Source organism: Dendrobates tinctorius, unplaced genomic scaffold (assembly GCF_039654945.1).
Source record: "Dendrobates tinctorius isolate UK_male_01 unplaced genomic scaffold, ASM3965494v1 ptg000007l, whole genome shotgun sequence".
Taxonomy (NCBI): domain Eukaryota; kingdom Metazoa; phylum Chordata; class Amphibia; order Anura; family Dendrobatidae; genus Dendrobates; species Dendrobates tinctorius.
The window spans coordinates 40,607,400-40,625,921 of NW_027361675.1; the positions used below are offsets into that span (position 1 = coordinate 40,607,400).

At 48.8% G+C, this 18,522-nt stretch overlaps 1 protein-coding gene and 1 long non-coding RNA gene across 3 annotated transcripts in view; one reads left to right on the top strand and one right to left on the bottom strand.

The window, feature by feature from the left end:
* The window catches only part of LOC141085893 (uncharacterized), a 29,417-nt gene extending 16,366 nt beyond the window's left edge, over positions 1-13,051 (bottom strand). Inside the window, exon 1 of the long non-coding RNA XR_012231435.1 lies at positions 12,831-13,051. This is a non-coding gene — a long non-coding RNA (uncharacterized lncRNA). The remainder of the gene's footprint in view (positions 1-12,830) is intronic.
* A 449-nt stretch (positions 13,052-13,500) lies between these two features.
* POR (cytochrome p450 oxidoreductase) overlaps positions 13,501-18,522 on the top strand; it is a 77,815-nt gene continuing 72,793 nt past the window's right edge. The window contains exon 1 of one of the 2 annotated variants that reach the window (XM_073573822.1): positions 13,501-13,754. The gene's annotated coding sequence lies outside the window, so the exon portion shown is untranslated. The other variant, XM_073573826.1, reaches the window with a different exon arrangement.

The following is an 18,522-nucleotide window of genomic DNA, read 5'->3' on the forward strand; positions in this document are numbered from 1 at the left end:
TGTTTATAGTGTCAGTGTACAGGTAATACAGCGATCACCAGTGACATTATGCACAGGACTGCTGTATATAGTATCCAGTGTATAGTGTCAGTGTACAGGTAATACAGTGATCACCAGTGACATTATACACAGGAGCTCTGTATAAAGTGTCATTGTACAGGTAATACAGTCATCACCACTGCTAGTGACATTATACACAGGAGTTCTGTATATAGTAGACAGTGTATAGTGTCAGTGCACATTAACACACTGACTCACCAGTGATGTCTCTAGCTGAAGTCCTTCATCTTTACTTTTCTTTTTCATCCCGCACAGACCGCCATCACTTCATCCAGCCAGGACTTGTCTCTGCAAAAAATAACACACTTACCAAGAGCACCACTTCCAGAGCACATTCCTCACTTTTTCCCTTTCTTCTATACTACACATTTGAATACTGAATATAATATTATAATAATATAAATTAATTAGCACCTGTATTTTTTCCCTAATTCATTACCAGGCACTTCATCCTCAACGCCCCCCACTATGTACCTCCAACTCTAATCCTAATCCCGATTCATTATATTTCCATGCACCTCCCACCTCAATTCATTGTCATGTCTTTCTCTCCCACCCTCTATTCATTATCAACTGCTCTACCCCACATTCAATACATCATTTACTCCCCCACTCTCAAAATTCATTATTTGTTCTCCCCCTAGATCATTTGCTCTCCACAGCCCACACTGTTGTGAATTCGCTTTCTGGCCTACTTCTGGTTACTAGTGAAGGTAAGGCTTTTGTAGATTCAGGAGCAGCTTTGAATCTGATGGATTTAGACTTTGCTAAACGTTGTGGTTTTCCCATGATACCCCTGCGGACTCCTATCCCTTTGAGGGGTATTGATGCTACTCCTTTGGTGGAGAATAAACCCCAGTTTTGGACCCAGGTGATAATGTCGTCCCGGACCACCAAGAAAATTGTAAATTTTTGGTGTTGCACAATTTGCATGATACTATTGTTCTGGGTTTTCCCTGGTTGCAAACTCATAATCCTGTTTTGGATTGGAAATCTGTGTCTGTGGTGAGTTGGGGTTGTCAGTGTGTTCTTAGTGACACTCCTGCTTTCTCCACCTCTCCCCAGTCTCATGATATTCCTGATTATTTGGCTGATTTTTCTGATGTATTTAGTGAGAGTAAGTCTGCGTCTTTGCCTCCTCATAGGAGTTATGACTGTGCAATTGAGTTAATGCCCGGGTGTAAATTTCCCAAGGGTCGGCTTTTCAACTTATCGGTACCCGAACATGATGCTATGCGATCTTATATCAAGGAGTCGTTGGAGAAGGGTCATATTAGACCATCCTCTTCACCTTTAGGTGCTCGGTTTTTTTTTTTGTGGCCAAGAAAGAAGGTTCATTAAGGCCTTATATTGACTATCATTCCCTTAACAAAATAACTGTTAAATATCAGTACCTGTTACCCCTGATTTCTGATTTATTTTCCAGAGTTAAAATTGCCTGCTGGATTACCAAGCTTGACCTCAGGGGGGCATATAATCTTATTCGCATCAAGCACGGGGATGAATGGAAGACGGCGTTTAATACTCCGGAGGGACATTTTGAGTACCTGGTGATGCCTTTTGGGCTCATTAATGCCCCTTCTGTCTTCCAGTCTTTTATGAACGATATTTTCCGGGACTTTGTGGATAAGTTTTTGATCCTTTATCTGGATGATATTTTGATCTTTTCCAGTGATTGTGATTCTCATGTGGAACATGTCCGGACTGTGTTCCGGATTTTGAGGGAAAATTTCCTGAATGTCAAGGGATCGAAGTGCCTCTTTGGTGTACAGAGGATTTCATTTTTGGGATTTATTTTGTCCCCGTAAGCTATTGAAATTGACCCGGTCAAGGTACAAGCCATTTATGATTGGGTTCAGCCCACTTCTTTGAAGACTCTCCAGAAGTTTTTGGGTTTTGCTAATGTCTATCATAAATTTATAAGTGATTTTTCTGGTATTGTCAAACCATTGACTGATTTGACCAAAAAGGGCACTGATGTGGTGAATTGGTCTCCAGAGGCAGTCTCGGCATTTCAGGAGCTTAAGCGGAAATTCACTTCTGCTCCGGTTCTACGGCAACCTGATGTCTCACTCCCATTTCAGGTGGAGGTAGATGCTTCTGAGATTGGTGCAGGAGCCGTTTTGTCCCAAAAAGATCCGGTGGCTTCTAAAATGAATCCCTGTGCCTTCTTTTCTCGAAAATTCTCCCCATCTGGACGTAACTATGACGTGGGGAATCGGGAATTGCTGGCCATGAAATGGGCATTTGAAGAGTGGAGACATTGGTTGGAGGGAGCTAGACATCAAGTTGTGGTCCTCACCGACCACAAGAATTTGATTTATCTTGAATCAGCCAAATGCTTGAATCCTAGACAGGCTAGGTGGCCCTTGTTTTTCACGCTTTTTAATTTTGTGGTCTCTTTTCTTCCGGGCACTAAGAATGTTAAGGCAGACGCCCTTTCTAGGAGTTTCTTTGCGGATTCTCTTATTGTGACCAAGCCTACTACCATTCTAAATGAGGGGGTAGTTCTTTCCGCCATCTCACCCGATTTGAGATGTGCCCTGGAGGAATTTCAGGAGGATAAACCTGAACGTTGCCCTATGGGAAAATTGTATGTTCCTGACCAGTGGAGGAAGAGAGTAATGTCTGAAATTCATTGCTCCGCGTTGGCTGGTCATCCAGGTATTTTTGGTACCAGAGATTTGGTGAGTCAGTCTTTTTGGTGGCCTGCCTTATCTCGTGATGTCAGGAATTTTGTGCAGTCCTGTGGGACTTGTTCTCGGTCTAAACCCTGTTCTCATTCTAGTGGGTTGTTGATGCCCCTGCCGGTGCCCAAGAGGCCATGGACCCATATCTCAATGGATTTTATTTCTGATCTTCCTGTCTCTCAGAGAATGACTGTTATCTAAGTGATTTGTGATAGATTTTCTAAGATGATCCATCTTGTACCACTCCCAAAGTTGCCATCTTCTTCAGAGTTGGTGCCCTTGTTTTTACAACAGGTGGTTCGGTTGCATGGGATTCCTGAGAACATTGTGTCGGACAGAGGAGTCCATTTTGTTTCCAGATTTTGGAGAGCTTTTTGTTCCAAACTGGGAATTCAGTTATCTTTCTCCTCTGCATTTCATCCTCAGACCAATGGGCAGACTGAGAGAACAAACCAGACTTTGGAGTCCTATATAAGATGTTTTATATCTGCTGATCAGGATGACTGGGTCTCATTTTTGCCCTTGGCCGAATTTGCGCTAAACAATATAGCTAGTTCTGCCACTTTGATGTCACCCTTTTTCTGTAACTTTGGGTTTCATCCTCAATTTTCTTCAGAGCAAGTGGAATCTTCGACCTGCCCAAGTGTGGACTCTGTGGTAGAGAGAATGCAGCAGATTTGGGACCAAGTGGTGGACAAGTTGTCCCTCTCTCAGGAAAAAGCCCAACGGTTTTCCAACCGGCATAGGACCATTGGTCCCCGGTGGGTGATATGGTTTGGTTGTCGTCAAAGAATATTCCTATGAAGGTTGCGTCTCCAAAGTTCAAGCCAAGATTCATTGGACCTTATAAGATTTTGGAGATTCTTAATCCTGTTTCTTTTCGATTGGCTCTTCCAGTTATGTTTAAGATCCATAACGTGTTTCATAAATCTCTGTTGAAGAGGTTTGTGGAGCCAGTAGTTCCTATGACGGTGCCTCCTGACCCTGTATTGGTTAAAGGCAATGTGGAATATGAGGTAGAGAAAATATTGGATTCTCGTTTGGCTAGACGGAGACTCCAGTACTTGGTCAAATGGAAGGGTTATGGCCAGGAGGATAATTCTTGGGTCTCTGCTTCTGACATTCATGCCGATAGATTGGTTTGTGCTTTTCACCGGGTCCATCCTGATCGGTCTCGTGGCGTGGATGAGGGTTCAGTGACCACTCCTCAAGGGGGGGTACTGTTGTGCATTCGCTTTCTGGCCTAACTCTGGTTACTAGTGAAGGTAGTGGAGCTGGTTATATTGCCAGAGGGGTCGCAAGTTCTCTTTCCGGGCTCCCTCTGGTGGTTACTGGAGGTAATGGAGCTGATCTAATTAACAGAGGCCTGCCACCTGATAATGAGGAGGATGACTGGAGATCTGGAGTTTCTGACTGGATTTAAGACAGCCGACTCCCTCTATCCCTGCTGGTGATTTTTTCCTGCCTCCTGAGGTCTTAGTTTCCAGCTCAGTCCCTGCATGCTCAGCTAAGTGTTCTTTTGCTATTGTTCACATTTGATCTGGTTTTGTCTATTTCAGTTTTGTGTGGTCAGCCAGTTTGTTTTTGTCCCTTATTAGATTGGCCTCTTTTTGCTCTGCTTTCAGAATATACCAGAGTGCTGATATAGTGGGCGAAGTCTAGTGACTTCAGTATTTTTCTATCAGACGTGTTGGGCATTTTTTCCAGGGTTTTTTCGGGATTGCAGACAGAGCCTTTCCTGTCCTGTCTAGTTAGTGGGGGCCCCATCGTTTGCCCAGTCTATTTTCCTATTTACCTGAGTTTGTGTTTTCATCTTGTCTCACCGACAATATGTTTGGGGGCTATCTATTCCTTTGGGGTCTGCTCTGGGGCAGTTTAGATTTCCCCTTTCTTGCTTTAGGCTTATTTAGTTCTCTGGCTGGGTCGAGGCATCTAGGATCATCGTAGGTACGCTCCACGGCTACTGCTAGTTGTATGGATAGAATCAGGGGTCTGCAATCCGCTTAGTTACCAACCTCTCTGGTTTTCTGTGGCTTAGCTTGGTCTTGCTCTTCTCCTCGGTGACCCAATCATAACACCCCACCTTCAATTCATCATTTGCTCTCCTCACCCCCATCTTCATTTGCTGTGCCCCGTCACTCACACTGAATTTATAATTTGCAGCCCCTGTCCTCTCCCCCACTTCATCATTTGCAGCCCCCCACTTTAACTTGAAGTCCCCTTACTTCATCCATTGCAGTCCCCTATCTCCCCCTCACTTCATCTGCAGTGCCCCTTCATTTGCAGCCCCTTATCCCCCTTCCATTTCATCATGTGCAGTCCCCCTTACCCCCCACGTCATGTGCAGCCCCACTCCCCCATCATCATGTGCAGTCACTCTTACCCCCACATCATCATGTGCAGTCCCCCTTACCCACCAATTCATCATGTGCAGTCCCCCTTACCCACCAATTCATCATGTGCAGTCTCCGTTACCCCCAATTCATCATGTGCAGTTCCCCTTACCCTCCAATTCATCATGTGCAGTCCCACTTACCCCTAATTCATCCTGTGCAGTCCCCCTTATCCCCCACTTCATCATGTGTGGCCCCACTCCCCCTCTTCATCATGTACAGTCCCACTCACCCCCCTTCATCATGTACAGCCCCACTCACCCCCCGTCATCATGTACAGCCCCCGCACCCCCTCATCAATTGAATTCATTTTATAAAGAAAAAAGAGAGTTTCCCATACTTACCTCACAGCCGGCCCGTCTCTCTGCTTCAAGCGTCGGCCGGGACGTGTTGGCGCGTGCGCGATGGCGTCATTGCGCACGCCCGACACCTGACCCGGAAGTACAGCGGGCGGGAGCAGGAGCTGTGAAGCCGTCAAGGTGATGGCCGCGCACAGCTCCCGGCCACGGCGTAATATACTGTGACGCGGGTGGCTGTCTGCTGCCGGCCGCGTCGCAGTACAGAGGGCACGGCCGCGCACAATTTACTTTACAGGTGCTGGGGGAGCGGCCCGGGGGGGGCATTTGCCTCTCTGCCACCCGGCCTAGTCCGCCCCTGATGGTTAACATCTTCAAAATGAAATGACCTTTTCTGCTAAAACTTAGCAAATAAAAAATGACTTTTTATTGGAAAAATTTGATTATTTTTTTTAACTTAGTATGGGAATTGCACATACAGTAAAATACATTGCAATACTTTTAACAATACTTATGAAATCCTGCAATGTATAACAACGTATGGCTGAGTTCATTAACCCCTTCACGCCGCAGCCCTTTTTCCTTTTTTTCATTTCGCTCCCCTTCTTGCTACAACCATAACTTTTTTATTTTTCCGTCAATATGGCCATGTGAGGGTTTGTTTTTTGCGGGACAAGTTTTACTCTTGAAAGACATGATTGGTTTTACCGTGTTGTGTACTCAAAAATGGAAAAAAAATTCCAAGTGCGGTGAAATTGCCAAAAAAGTGTTTTTTTTAAATTTTTTTACCATGTTCACCAAATGCTAAAACTGACCTGATATTATGATTCTCCAGGTCATTATGAGTTCAGTGATACCAAACATGTATAGACTGTTTTTTATTTAAATGGTGAAAAAAAATCCAAAGTTTGTTAAAAAAAAAAAAATTGTGTCATTTTCCGAGATTCGCAGCGTCTCCATTTTTCGTGATGTTTTTAATGACACCATTTTGGTGTGGATACAATCTTTTGATTACTGCATTTTACTGCAATATTGCGGTGACCAAAAAAATGTAATTATGGTGTTTTTACTTTTTTTTCTGCTACACCATTTACCGATTGGATTAATTCTTTTTATATCTTGATAGATCAGGAGATTCTGAACACGGTGATACCAAATATGTGTATATTTTATTTTTTTAATTGTTTTATTGTGAATGAGGCGAATGGGGGGTGATTTGAACTTTTATATTTTTTTAATAGTTTGAAAACATTTCTTTTACTTTTCACTTGCTTTAATATTCTCCATGGGAGACTAGAAGCTGCGATAACCCAATCATCACATTGCCTGTGTGTAGCAGAAATGCTCACCTGCTATGAGCACCGACCAGCGGGCGGCGCTCATAGCAATCTGTCTATAACAACCATAGAGGTCTGCTGGAGACCTCTGGTTGTCATGTCGACCCATCGGTGACCCGTGATCATGTGACAGGGTCACTGATGGGCGGGATTAGTGATGCTCTTCCGGCGCGATCACATTAAATGCCGCTGTCAGAGATTGACAGCGGCATTTAATGGCTTAACAGCTGTTAACAAAACAAAAACAGCTGACATGTGCCGAAAAATATGTGGGCTCATGACACGACATGCACTCAACATGTACGGCGCATGTAGTGAACGGGTTAAAATTCATGAACATGGATCATGCACTCACACTCTCGTCACTCACATCAGAGAGAGACTGGGGCACTATACAGTGTATGTGAATTTACACATCTTCCCAATGGAGTTTTACTAAACAATAAAATGAATAAAAGTTATCCCTAATATAACTACCACAATAACTTGGCTCTATCATGACTCCTTGTGAGAGATGAATGCCAAAAATGATTTTAAAATCTGTAATGCGAGAAAAAGAAGGCCTCCCCAAAATGTATTTGGCAAAAGTTTTCCTGCATTCCTCAAGAAAAACGTCATCATAATTTTTACAGCTAAACATACAGCTCTCACATGGAGCTTTCAGTATAGCAGTGTGAATAAAGCCAATGATCTACAGGCTCAGATTGGTGTAAAAGTTAAAGTATTTTATTATCTATGGATCATCATAACAGTATTTGGTACTGCATACTACTATGACTGTAGTTTCTTATACAGAATATTTTACAGCCAGTCGAGGATTATGGTAACACATGGTGACTAGAGTTGAGCTAATTTGTCCCCGCTCATTCGGCAAGCTATAGCACTTATCGAATAAACTACAGCGAGAATCCGGATACATGGAGCGCTCCCACTGGTCAGCTGATCGACGCCGCAGCTGCATGTATCGCAACTGTGTCACAGCACATGCATGGAGAGAGCAATACACAGCCTCTCCATGCATGTGTCGTGACTTCTCACACAGTCGCGACAGATGCAGCTGCGGCGTCGATCAGCTGATTATCAGGCGCGCTCCTTGCATTCGAGTTCCCGCTGCTTGTTGAATAAGCAGGGACCTGAACAAATTTGCTCAACTCTAGTGGTGAACAGCTAATTTTCTCTGAATTGATGACTTTTCATAAGCTTAAGCCTTAGAATATTTGCTGTTATGAATGAGTCACCGAAGGAGGAAAAAACAAAAATACAAGCTAAGTCCAGAAAACCGGAGAGGTTGGTAGCTATCGGATTGCAGACCCCTGATCCTATCCACAACAGCTAACAGTAGCCGTGGGGGGTTCCTACGATGCCCTAGACCCTTCGATCACAGCCGGAGAACTAAATAGGCCTAAAGAAAGAAAGGGGAAATCTAAACTGCCCCAGAGCAGACCCCAAAGCAATAGACAGCCCCCAACATATAATGACGGTGAAGCAAGATGAAAACACTAACACAGATAGAAAGATAGGTTGAGCAAACGATGGGGCCCAAGCTAACTAAAATGGACAGGATAGAAAAGCTGCTGTCTGCAATCTGTAAAAAACCCTACCAAAAAATGTCCCAACCGTCTGATAGGAAAAACAGGCCCTGAAGTTGCTAGGACTTCAAAAAGACTATATCAGCACTCAGGTAAATTCTGAAGACAGAGCAAAGAGACAAACTGATCAGAGACAAAAATGGAACTCAGCACACCCCCGACCGGGGATGGCTGAACTCCAAAAAACAAGGTAAACAAAACAAAACTAATAAGTTCAATAGCAGAGCAAAAACTTATCTTTGGGAAGCAGGAATCAGACTGGTCTCCAAGAATCCAGCAGAGAAATCACCAGCGACTCAGAAGGGCGTCGGCTGCCTTATATCCAGTCAGAATTTCCTGTTACCCAGTCATCATCTACCAGATCAGGTGTTTGGTAATCAGCCTCACTACCTTCCTTCACCAGAAGAGGGAGTTCATCAGACATCGACGGTGAAGGGGAAAATGAGCTCACAACAATTTGCGTTCCTATACATCTATTTTGATCAAACGGAGGATCAGATTGTGGCATAAAAGGAAACATCCCCTAAAGAAATAGTTCTATTATTGGGTTCCCATGCATAACTCCTTCAGCTCTGTGTTTGTCTTGGGGCGATTATTTCTCTTAGGCTGGAGTCACACACAATGTCTAAAAAATTGGTCCGATTTTGACGGACCACAATCGCACAAATGTTTCATGAACAGTGATCCGTCTGACATCCGATTTTCATGCAAGGATGCGATTTTGTCGCATTTAAGCATCCGTTTGACATCCATCTGGTGAGATTTTGTCGGAGGCTTGCAAAATGGACATATAATGGATACCAATGACAGATTAAAATAGAAAAGAAAGAATAGATATATACAGATAGAATACATATATATATATATATATACACATGTCATTGAGACACACATATATATATATATATATATATATAAATAATTTTAATTTATTTTTAAATAATTTAAAAAAACAGCGTGGGGACCTCTCCATTCTTGAGAACAAACCTTGCTGAAGCTGACAGCTGAGGGTTGCAGCCCCCAGCTGTAATTTGAGTGTGGTTGGATCAAAAATTAAGGGGGATCCCACAACATTTTGTTTTATATACAGCGCAGGAGCGGCAGATGAATACCCCATCCGCCACTCCTGCTCTCACTGCAATTAGCGGCTGTACGTTTCAGATGATGGGAGCTGTAGTCCCATCATTTGACACCAGTGACCGCGGGTAAACTTCATACCTCCGATCACAGCTGAGTGCTCCTGCTGTCTTTTGACAGCGTGGGAACCGCGGCTCTCTGACCAGCGGGGAGGATTTACCCGATCAGAAGCGGTGTTTGACGCTCTGTCATGCATATGACAGCGTGTCAAACACTGTATTGTATTGACCCGAACCCCATTCATTCCAGTGAATGGGGTTCTGGTCCGCTCTTCTGGATGACAACTGTATGGAATCATCATTCAGCCTGCCGTTTAGATGTAGCAGAGCCGAGTGATGTCACATCCGGCTGTCCTTGACTTTTCTGTAGCAAATACGCTGCAAGAAAAGTCAACCAGCGTATTTGCAGCATTTTTTTTCAACATCTATTCAAGTCAATGTGTGAAAAACACTGCAAAAACGCTGAAAGAAGTGACATGCTCTATGTGTAAAAAATGCTGCACAGTACAAAATCCTGATCACAAAAAAAAACAATCTGGGTGTATGAGATGTCTGAAATCTCATAGGCTTTGCGGCTAATGAAAAAAGCAGCTGAAAAATAGCATTAAAAAGGAGGCAAAAACGCCCTGTGTGAACTTACCCTAATAGTTTTTTTTCTCTATTTCTGAGCCACACTTAGATCTTCACTTTCAAATTAGCATGTTCCCTTCTAAAGCGCTAGCAGTAATATCCTTTTTATTACATTGCTTTACTTGGTTGTATTATTCCCTACCCATCTCCTATCAAACCTAATGTGGAATGCTACTTTCTGATGCTGGCATGCAAGCTATACAGTTTTTCTGCCACGATCCATTTTTGGATTCATGACAGCTCTGGTTCTTAATTTAAACGTTGTTTTTTGCTTTCAGGCCAGCAAGGGTTAATGTCAGTTGTCCTTGCTGGAAGCTGCTGAGTTGCTGGTCAGCTGATGTGGGTGGTGACCACTCCCACCATCCTTTAGTCACATGACACATCAGCTGACTGTTGGTAATAGAGTTTTCTATGTAGACCAGCGGAGGAGTTGCAGCTCTCTGGTGTCAGTGCTGAATCTGCTACTTCGGTGGAGTTAGGGGTGCTGTTTCCATATCCTTTGCTGTGTGGAGCATGGCAGCGGAGCTTGGCGCTAAGTTGCTTGTTTATTTACCTTGTGTTTTGCTCTTGTCACTATCCCCTGTGCTTGTACTATCTGCAGTGGTGATGTTAGAGTCCTTGCCGGCCAGTGCACGAGTCAGGGTTTAGTGAGCTAGGGACCAGGCACGTAATGGCGGTGGAGGGAGGGACTCACAATGGGCGTTAGGGGAGCTTAGGGATAGGCACAGGCTGAGTTAGATGTCCCATCCCTTGTTCCCTACTATTAGGGCCTTCCTTCACCTTTTCCTATCCCGTTGTTGGTGTTTGTTGTGCCATCCGCTGTAACGACCCTTGTGGGTCGTGATATTATTACCAATCGTACCATTCTTCCAATGAACCTATGGCACAAGCAGAGGCTTTGGCTCGCCTGGTCCAGACCCTCACGGATGAGTTAACGGAGCTGCAGTCTCAGGTGGTAAAGCAGCTTCAGCAGGTGTCTGAGTTCATGGTCTCGGCTCATGTCTTGCCTCAAACCGAACCCAAGATATCTCTCCCTGACAGGTTCTTTGGAGGGAGGGATACATTTTTGGTCTTTAGGGAAACCTGTAAGTTATATTTCAGACTTCGCCCTTGTTCTTCAGGGAGTGAGAAACAGCATGTAGGGATTATAGTCTCCTTTCTCAAGGGTGATCCCCAATCCTGGGCCTTCTCCCTGTCTACCGATTCACCATCTTTGCGGTCGGTGGATGAGTTTTTTGCGGCATTGGCACTGGTTTATGGGGACCCTAATGGCGTCTCCCTGGCTGAGTCTAGACTTCGTGTGATCAAGCGGGGGGCCGGTCGGCTGAGGAGTACTGCTCAGAGTTTTGGAGAAGGCCACTGGCATGCAGTGGAATGACCCTACTCTTAGGAACCAGTTTTGTCAGGGTCTGTCAGCTAGGCTTTAGGCTACTTTGGTGCAGTATGCTACTCCTGGGTTGTTGGAAGCCGCCATGGCCCTTGCAATCTGTGTGGATAGGTACCTCAGGGAGAGACATACACCGAATCTACCCCCTGTTGTTCTTTCTATGGAGGAGTCTCTTCTCAAACTGGGTTGCCTGTGGTTCGCCGTGGGATGGGGGGCATGTTTCTACTGTGGTCATACAGATCATTACATTATTGTCTGCCCATCTTGCGCCAAAGTTGGTACTTCATCACCAAAGCTGCGTTCCCCTGGTCATATGGAGGGAGGCAACCAGGGTGCGTTAATTTCCTCCAAATTCACGTCTCAGTTTTCCATTTCTGCTGAGGTGGTGGCTGGTAGGGAGACTAAGGCAGTACCGGTTCTTGTGGATAGTGGAGCTGGAGTCAAACTGGTGGATTCTCGCTTTGTTCAGACCCACGGTCTGATCGGTAGCACGCTAGTGAGATCCATTTCCATTCATGCGATTGACTCTGTTCCTCTCAGCCACAGGATTTTGACTCAAGTCGTAAACAATATTAACCTGCGTATAGGGACTCTTCATGAAGAGTCCCTGTTGTGCTACGTCTTGGAGGGGATGACAACTCCCATCATCTTAGGCCTTCCCTGGCTGAAGAGACACAATCCAGTCATAGACTGGCGATCCAGAGAGGTAGTGAGTTGGGACCAGTCTTGTAAAGACTGTTGTCTGGGAGCTACTGTCTCTGCCGCCCTTCTCAAACCTACCCCATCTTCTCTGGTGGAGGCAGATAAGGTGCAACCAGGGAAGGAGGGAAGGTGTAAGGAGATGGACCGGGCTGCGGGTTCCTATACCGAGCCAGGACCGTAACTGTTGAGGCTGCCTCCCATTTTGCCTTGGAGAAGCAATGAGGGACCGAACCAACCTCATGACCTGGGTAGGAGGGGCCGGATAAAAGCAAAAGCGCGTGTGGCAGTAGTTTTGGTGTGAACCAGCAGGGTGCTCCGTCCTCTGAGCACCGGCGCTGCGACCAGTCGTGCCTGCCGGCTCACGCCGTCTGCAGCGGAGCCATTAGAGAGTCCATGCTCACCGGGACTGTGAGTATCGCACACATGTGAAAGGGAGAAAGCTGACGAAGCTAGCCGAATAAGAAACTGCCGAATAAGAAACCAACTTCAGCCCGAATAAGAAACTGAACGAATAAGAAACCAACTTCAGCCCGAATAAGAAACTGAACGAATAAGAAACCAACTTCAGCATCGTAGAAAGCTGGGTGCCGGACAAGCACACACGGCGTACCTCATCAGTTGCTGCACTTCAGCCCACGATTGTGTCTGGAAGGACTGCAGCCCTATTTACTTTGGCAGCACAAGTTACCGTAATGGACTGGGGGCTCAGCGGAAGGTACCGGAGACCGACCGTCGTTTAAAGGACCCGATCTGTGAAGAATTCCCTGGTCGTTGCCGGCGCTGCAACCCCTGCGGGATCAGCCGAGGAGGATCATAAGGAGCATGATAAGCTTTGACAATTGGACTGCTGCTGTTCTGCATCCTTTACCCTCTGTTTTGTTTCTTGCATTAACTCTTTAACCATCAATCTCCCTGCGAGGAGTTTATACTCTGTTAAATTAAATTGTTAAACTTGTTCTGTCTCCTGTTCATCTCTGCATCCCGCAACATTGTTTCACTACTACAATGAAGGGTTAACTTTGCCATTGCAGACGATTGCACGCAGCCTCCGCCCGATTACTCACTGCCCCTTTAACAAAAACCCTCACCTCTGCCCAACTTCTCCTACCGTGACGTCACTCACTAGCACCGCCCCCATTCCACAAGCTCACCCTCCCCTACAGGCTCTCCGAGCGCTGGTGCGGCTGGCCAACGAAGTGGGCGGTGCCAGGAGCGTACCAAACCGCACAGCTTCATAAGAGGGGAGGCTCACATTCCGTACGCCTCATATTCTTTAACTATTACAGAGAACTTTGCTTTCTTTTTCATGTTGATATGATTTTTCGTATTTTTTTAATTTTTTTTAGATGAATATTCCTATAGCCATGACTTAAAGCTTGTTATTTTATAACCGGTTATTCTCGGACACCCCCACACTCCTTGTTCCGGCACAGTGGGCAGCGTCAGAGTCAGCTGACGTGTGTGCGGTGTCAAGCCGGGGTGCACAGCCCGTTGTTCTTCTTACCTGTTGGCGCCGTTGAGAAGACTCGAACCGGTAAGTCGTGTGGTGTTTGTGCTTTACGGTAAAGTGCGGTGTTGGCGCTTGTTGTCAAGGAGACGCGAGCCCTTGAGTCTTCATCACGTGTCTGCAGGGTCCTAGCACCGGCTGCTGCCAGATTGAACAGGTAGGTGGTAAGCAGGTAGGGTGCAGCTCTGTGTGTGCACCGTGGTGTCTGTGGGAGGTATTCCACTGGGGTGCAGGGCAGTGTCAGGCAGGACACCTGGGCATGTGCCTAGGGGCGCACACAAGTGGGGGCGCTGAGATTTGGTATTACTGTGAGCTGCTTCTGTAACTCTGAACATTCTCCAGTGGTAACCCTATGTCAGTATATAGCGGGTGCCAATATTGACCTCATACTGGGGAAACTTATCACAGGCAGTATAATGTGCCAGTCTGCGGGCCGCTGTGCCTGCCCGTGCCTGCCCGCGGGCCGCTGTGCCTGCCCGCGGGCCGCTGTGCCTGCCCGTGCCTGCCCGCGGGCCGCTGTGCCTGCCCGTGCCTGCCCGCGGGCCGCTGTGCCTGCCCGTGCCTGCCCGCGGGCCGCTGTGCCTGCCCGCGGGCCGCTGTGCCTGCCCGCGGGCCGCTGTGCCTGCCCGCGGGCCGCTGTGCCTGCCCGTGCCTGCCCGCGGGCCGCTGTGCCTGCCCGTGCCTGCCCGCGGGCCGCTGTGCCTGCCCGTGCCTGCCCGCGGGCCGCTGTGCCTGCCCGTGCCTGCCCGCGGGCCGCTGTGCCTGCCCGTGCCTGCCCGCGGGCCGCTGTGCCTGCCCGTGCCTGCCCGCGGGCCGCTGTGCCTGCCCGTGCCTGCCCGCGGGCCGCTGTGCCTGCCCGCGGGCCGCTGTGCCTGCCCGTGCCTGCCCGCGGGCCGCTGTGCCTGCCCGTGCCTGCCCGCGGGCCGCTGTGCCTGCCCGTGCCTGCCCGCGGGCCGCTGTGCCTGCCCGTGCCTGCCCGCGGGCCGCTGTGCCTGCCCGTGCCTGCCCGCGGGCCGCTGTGCCTGCCCGCGGGCCGCTGTGCCTGCCCGCGGGCCGCTGTGCCTGCCCGCGCCTGCCCGCGGGCCGCTGTGCCTGCCCGCGGGCCGCTGTGCCTGCCCGCGCCTGCCCGCGGGCCGCTGTGCCTGCCCGCGCCTGCCCGCGGGCCGCTGTGCCTGCCCGCGCCTGCCCGCGGGCCGCTGTGCCTGCCCGCGCCTGCCCGCGGGCCGCTGTGCCTGCCCGCGCCTGCCCGCGGGCCGCTGTGCCTGCCCGCGCCTGCCCGCGGGCCGCTGTGCCTGCCCGCGGGCCGCTGTGCCTGCCCGTGCCTGCCCGCGGGCCGCTGTGCCTGCCCGTGCCTGCCCGCGGGCCGCTGTGCCTGCCCGTGCCTGCCCGCGGGCCGCTGTGCCTGCCCGTGCCTGCCCGCGGGCCGCTGTGCCTGCCCGTGCCTGCCCGCGGGCCGCTGTGCCTGCCCGTGCCTGCCCGCGGGCCGCTGTGCCTGCCCGTGCCTGCCCGCGGGCCGCTGTGCCTGCCCGTGCCTGCCCGCGGGCCGCTGTGCCTGCCCGTGCCTGCCCGCGGGCCGCTGTGCCTGCCCGTGCCTGCCCGCGGGCCGCTGTGCCTGCCCGTGCCTGCCCGCGGGCCGCTGTGCCTGCCCGTGCCTGCCCGCGGGCCGCTGTGCCTGCCCGCGGGCCGCTGTGCCTGCCCGTGCCTGCCCGCGGGCCGCTGTGCCTGCCCGTGCCTGCCCGTGCCAGTCTGTGTGCCGCTGTGCCAGTCTGTGTGCCGCTGTGCCTGCCCGTGGCAGGTTGCGGGGTGCTGTGCCACGATCAGTCAGTATGTGCTCCTCTGCCGGGGTTATTAGCAGTCAGTGTCAGCGGTCCATACAGCTAATGTACATAGCCTAGGAGTATACAAGCCATGGAAGGCATCTTTGCTGGGAAAGCAGCGTCCCTGTGAGTGTGCGGTTGTACGTCATACGGGCATGAGAATCGGGGGGGTCTGTCTGCTTTTGAGAGCCGCAGGGCAAGCAATGGGTTCACGGGAGCACAAAGGAACATTATGTCTAGGACATTTTTTTTTTTTTTTTCATGCTATTTTTTTTTTGTAGGTGTTGTTTTTTTTTTTTGTTTTTTTTTGTTTTTTTTTTTGCATGGAGTCTTGACTATTTAAAGGGGTTGTCCATTAACATTTTTTTTTTTTAACAATTCATGGTTTTACTTATGATCAGACGACCAATAAATTGTGTGGAGATGAAACGCTGGGAATGTGGAGCGAATCAGCTGATGAAAATCGAGAGGCCACCATACACAGTGAATGTGTGACACGTCCACAGGTCAGAGCGGGAGAGTAAGTAGCAAATGCCTTTAAGGGGGTTTTACACCGTGATATCGCTATAACGTCACTGATTTTGTGACGTTATAGCGATATCGCTGTGTGTGATACTTACCTCCGACCGGCTCCCCCGCTGATCGCGCGAGAATGTCCGGCTCCATTTCTCGTCGTCGGCTTCCTGCTGGCGCCGACGAGCGACGCGTGGAGGCGGGCGGGAGGACGTCAGGATCGCTGTGTGTGAAAGGTGAGTATCGTGCGCTGTATCGCTGCTGCATCGCTGCTGCATCGCTGTGAGATCTGCCTGTGTGGCAGCTCACTAGCGATCATTTAGCGATGCACCAGCGATCCTGACCAGGTCGGATCGCTGGTGCATCGCTAAAAGTAAAGGGGCCTTTAGTCTTGCTCTGCGCTTTGTGTGGTCAAAGTGCCATCTTTCAAGGGCGATCTTAGTTAAAAGGGTGGTCCGTTGCTTGGACAGCCGCATGCTTGAATGTTGTAGAGTCCAGAGTAAAATCTAAGACCTTATACCCGTCCCCCACTGTTCCCACGGTGTGGATGACTGCTCTCCCAGCATTCACGTCACATTGTTATGCCACATGAGCGCTGCTGACTGGCTGCTTCCTTCAGACGTTGAGTTTCATCTGACAGAAGTGTGGGTCCTGCAGCCCATTAACAATGTCATGTGAGTTCCTGGAGACCCAGTGCCTACATCACAGGAATGGCACCTGTGTGGCCAGGGAGTATAAAGTATGTTTAGATTATTTTACATGGGGACTACAGCATTTTAGAAGAGTTTGTCAAAATATTGGACAACCCCTTTAAGTGTTAGGCAAGTTTCACATATTTGACTTCTATGATCTGAGTACGGACCACATAGTTGTGATAAATCCCTGGTCTTATGACCAAATCGCAACAAATTTTTTGCATGCTTACGAGAGCTGTCACAGAAGGGGGCTCGCTAGGTGAGGTGGATCCTCTAAGCACAATCTCCAGGTGGGCCCACGAGGCAAGCATGTCAGTGCAGCAGACGAGTGAGGCAGGCAGGACACGTAGAGGAGACAGCAGGGGTACTGAAGGCTGCAGACGGGTAGCAGGGGTACTGAAGGCTGCAGACGGGTAGCAGGGGTACTGAAGGCTGCAGACGGGTAGCAGGGGTACTGAAGGCTGCAGACGGGTAACACCAGAACCAGGAGGCATCCTGAAGACTGTACAGGAACTGTATGCCTCATAGCTGTGGTCTAGATCTTGAGAAATGCACTCTTAGGCTGTGTGCCCACATACGCGGTTTTCCATGCAAAACCGCATAGATTAAGCATCCTATTCTTATAATGCATTCTGCAATTTTTGTGGACATGATGCGTTTTTTTCTGCATAAGAAACGTATCGCAGTAAAAAACTTAGCATGTTAATTTTGCATTCCCAACTATATTCTATGAAACTGGGGATGCTCCGGACAAAAACGCCTTCTTCCTGGGAAGGAGTCCGGTTTTTAGTCAGGAGTTTTCTGCATACGTGGGTACATAGCCTTAATCTTCTATGTTAATGATTTCTTCCAGGCCTTGGGTCTGCGGTGCATGGAAGAAATCCCTGCCTCGTCTCCATTAAAATACCACCCCCTCCCATGCAGGTCACGCTGCCTTGTGACGTGCATTGGCAGTGCCGTAATCCTGCGCATGGGTCTTGCACTCACGTGGTTATGGGTTCCTTTTCTGTCCTTCTATGGGCAATGATTTCATCGATCTTCTGTGCCGGTGAGTCTCTACTATTGTGCAGTGACTTGCCTGCGCAGAGGTAGGGTGAAAACACTGCTCATAGAAGTGCGTATAGGGCACCCATAACCACGTGAGTGCACGGAGCATTTGTGGGATTACGGCACTGCCACAACTGCCCGTCACACTGAGCTGTGATGTGCAATTGCAGGGCCGAAATTCTGCACATGTGCCATGCACTCGTGCGGTTATGGGTACCTTATTACAGCGCTGCAACTGCATTTCACAGGGCAGTGTGACGTTCATGGGAGGGGGTGGAATTGCAATAAAGAGAGGAGGCAGATATTTCTTCCAGGCACAGCACGCCCCAGACCCTGCAAGAAATCATTAACATAAAGGATTGAAATTTAATTTCTCAACATCTAGACCACAGCTATGATCCAAACAGGTAAGGCTGGTTTAACCATTCTACTACCTGTATGCCCATAGTAATAGCTTAAAAGCATCCCAGGTGTGTGTATAGGCCTAGGAAGTTCAACACATGGGGGCACGCTGGGTAAGTTACAAAATCTGATGTGGAGCACAAGAAAGCAGAGAGCAGAGCACAGATCCGGGACAGGTGTGCAACAAGGGTATTGCGTTCAGGTCAGGAGGCCACAACTGGTCTGGACATCGTAAAAGTCGGATGTGTATAACCAGCCTAGCTTTTCTTGATGCAAAGAATAACCTTTATTTGCTCAAGCTGGAATACCTCTTTTACTATT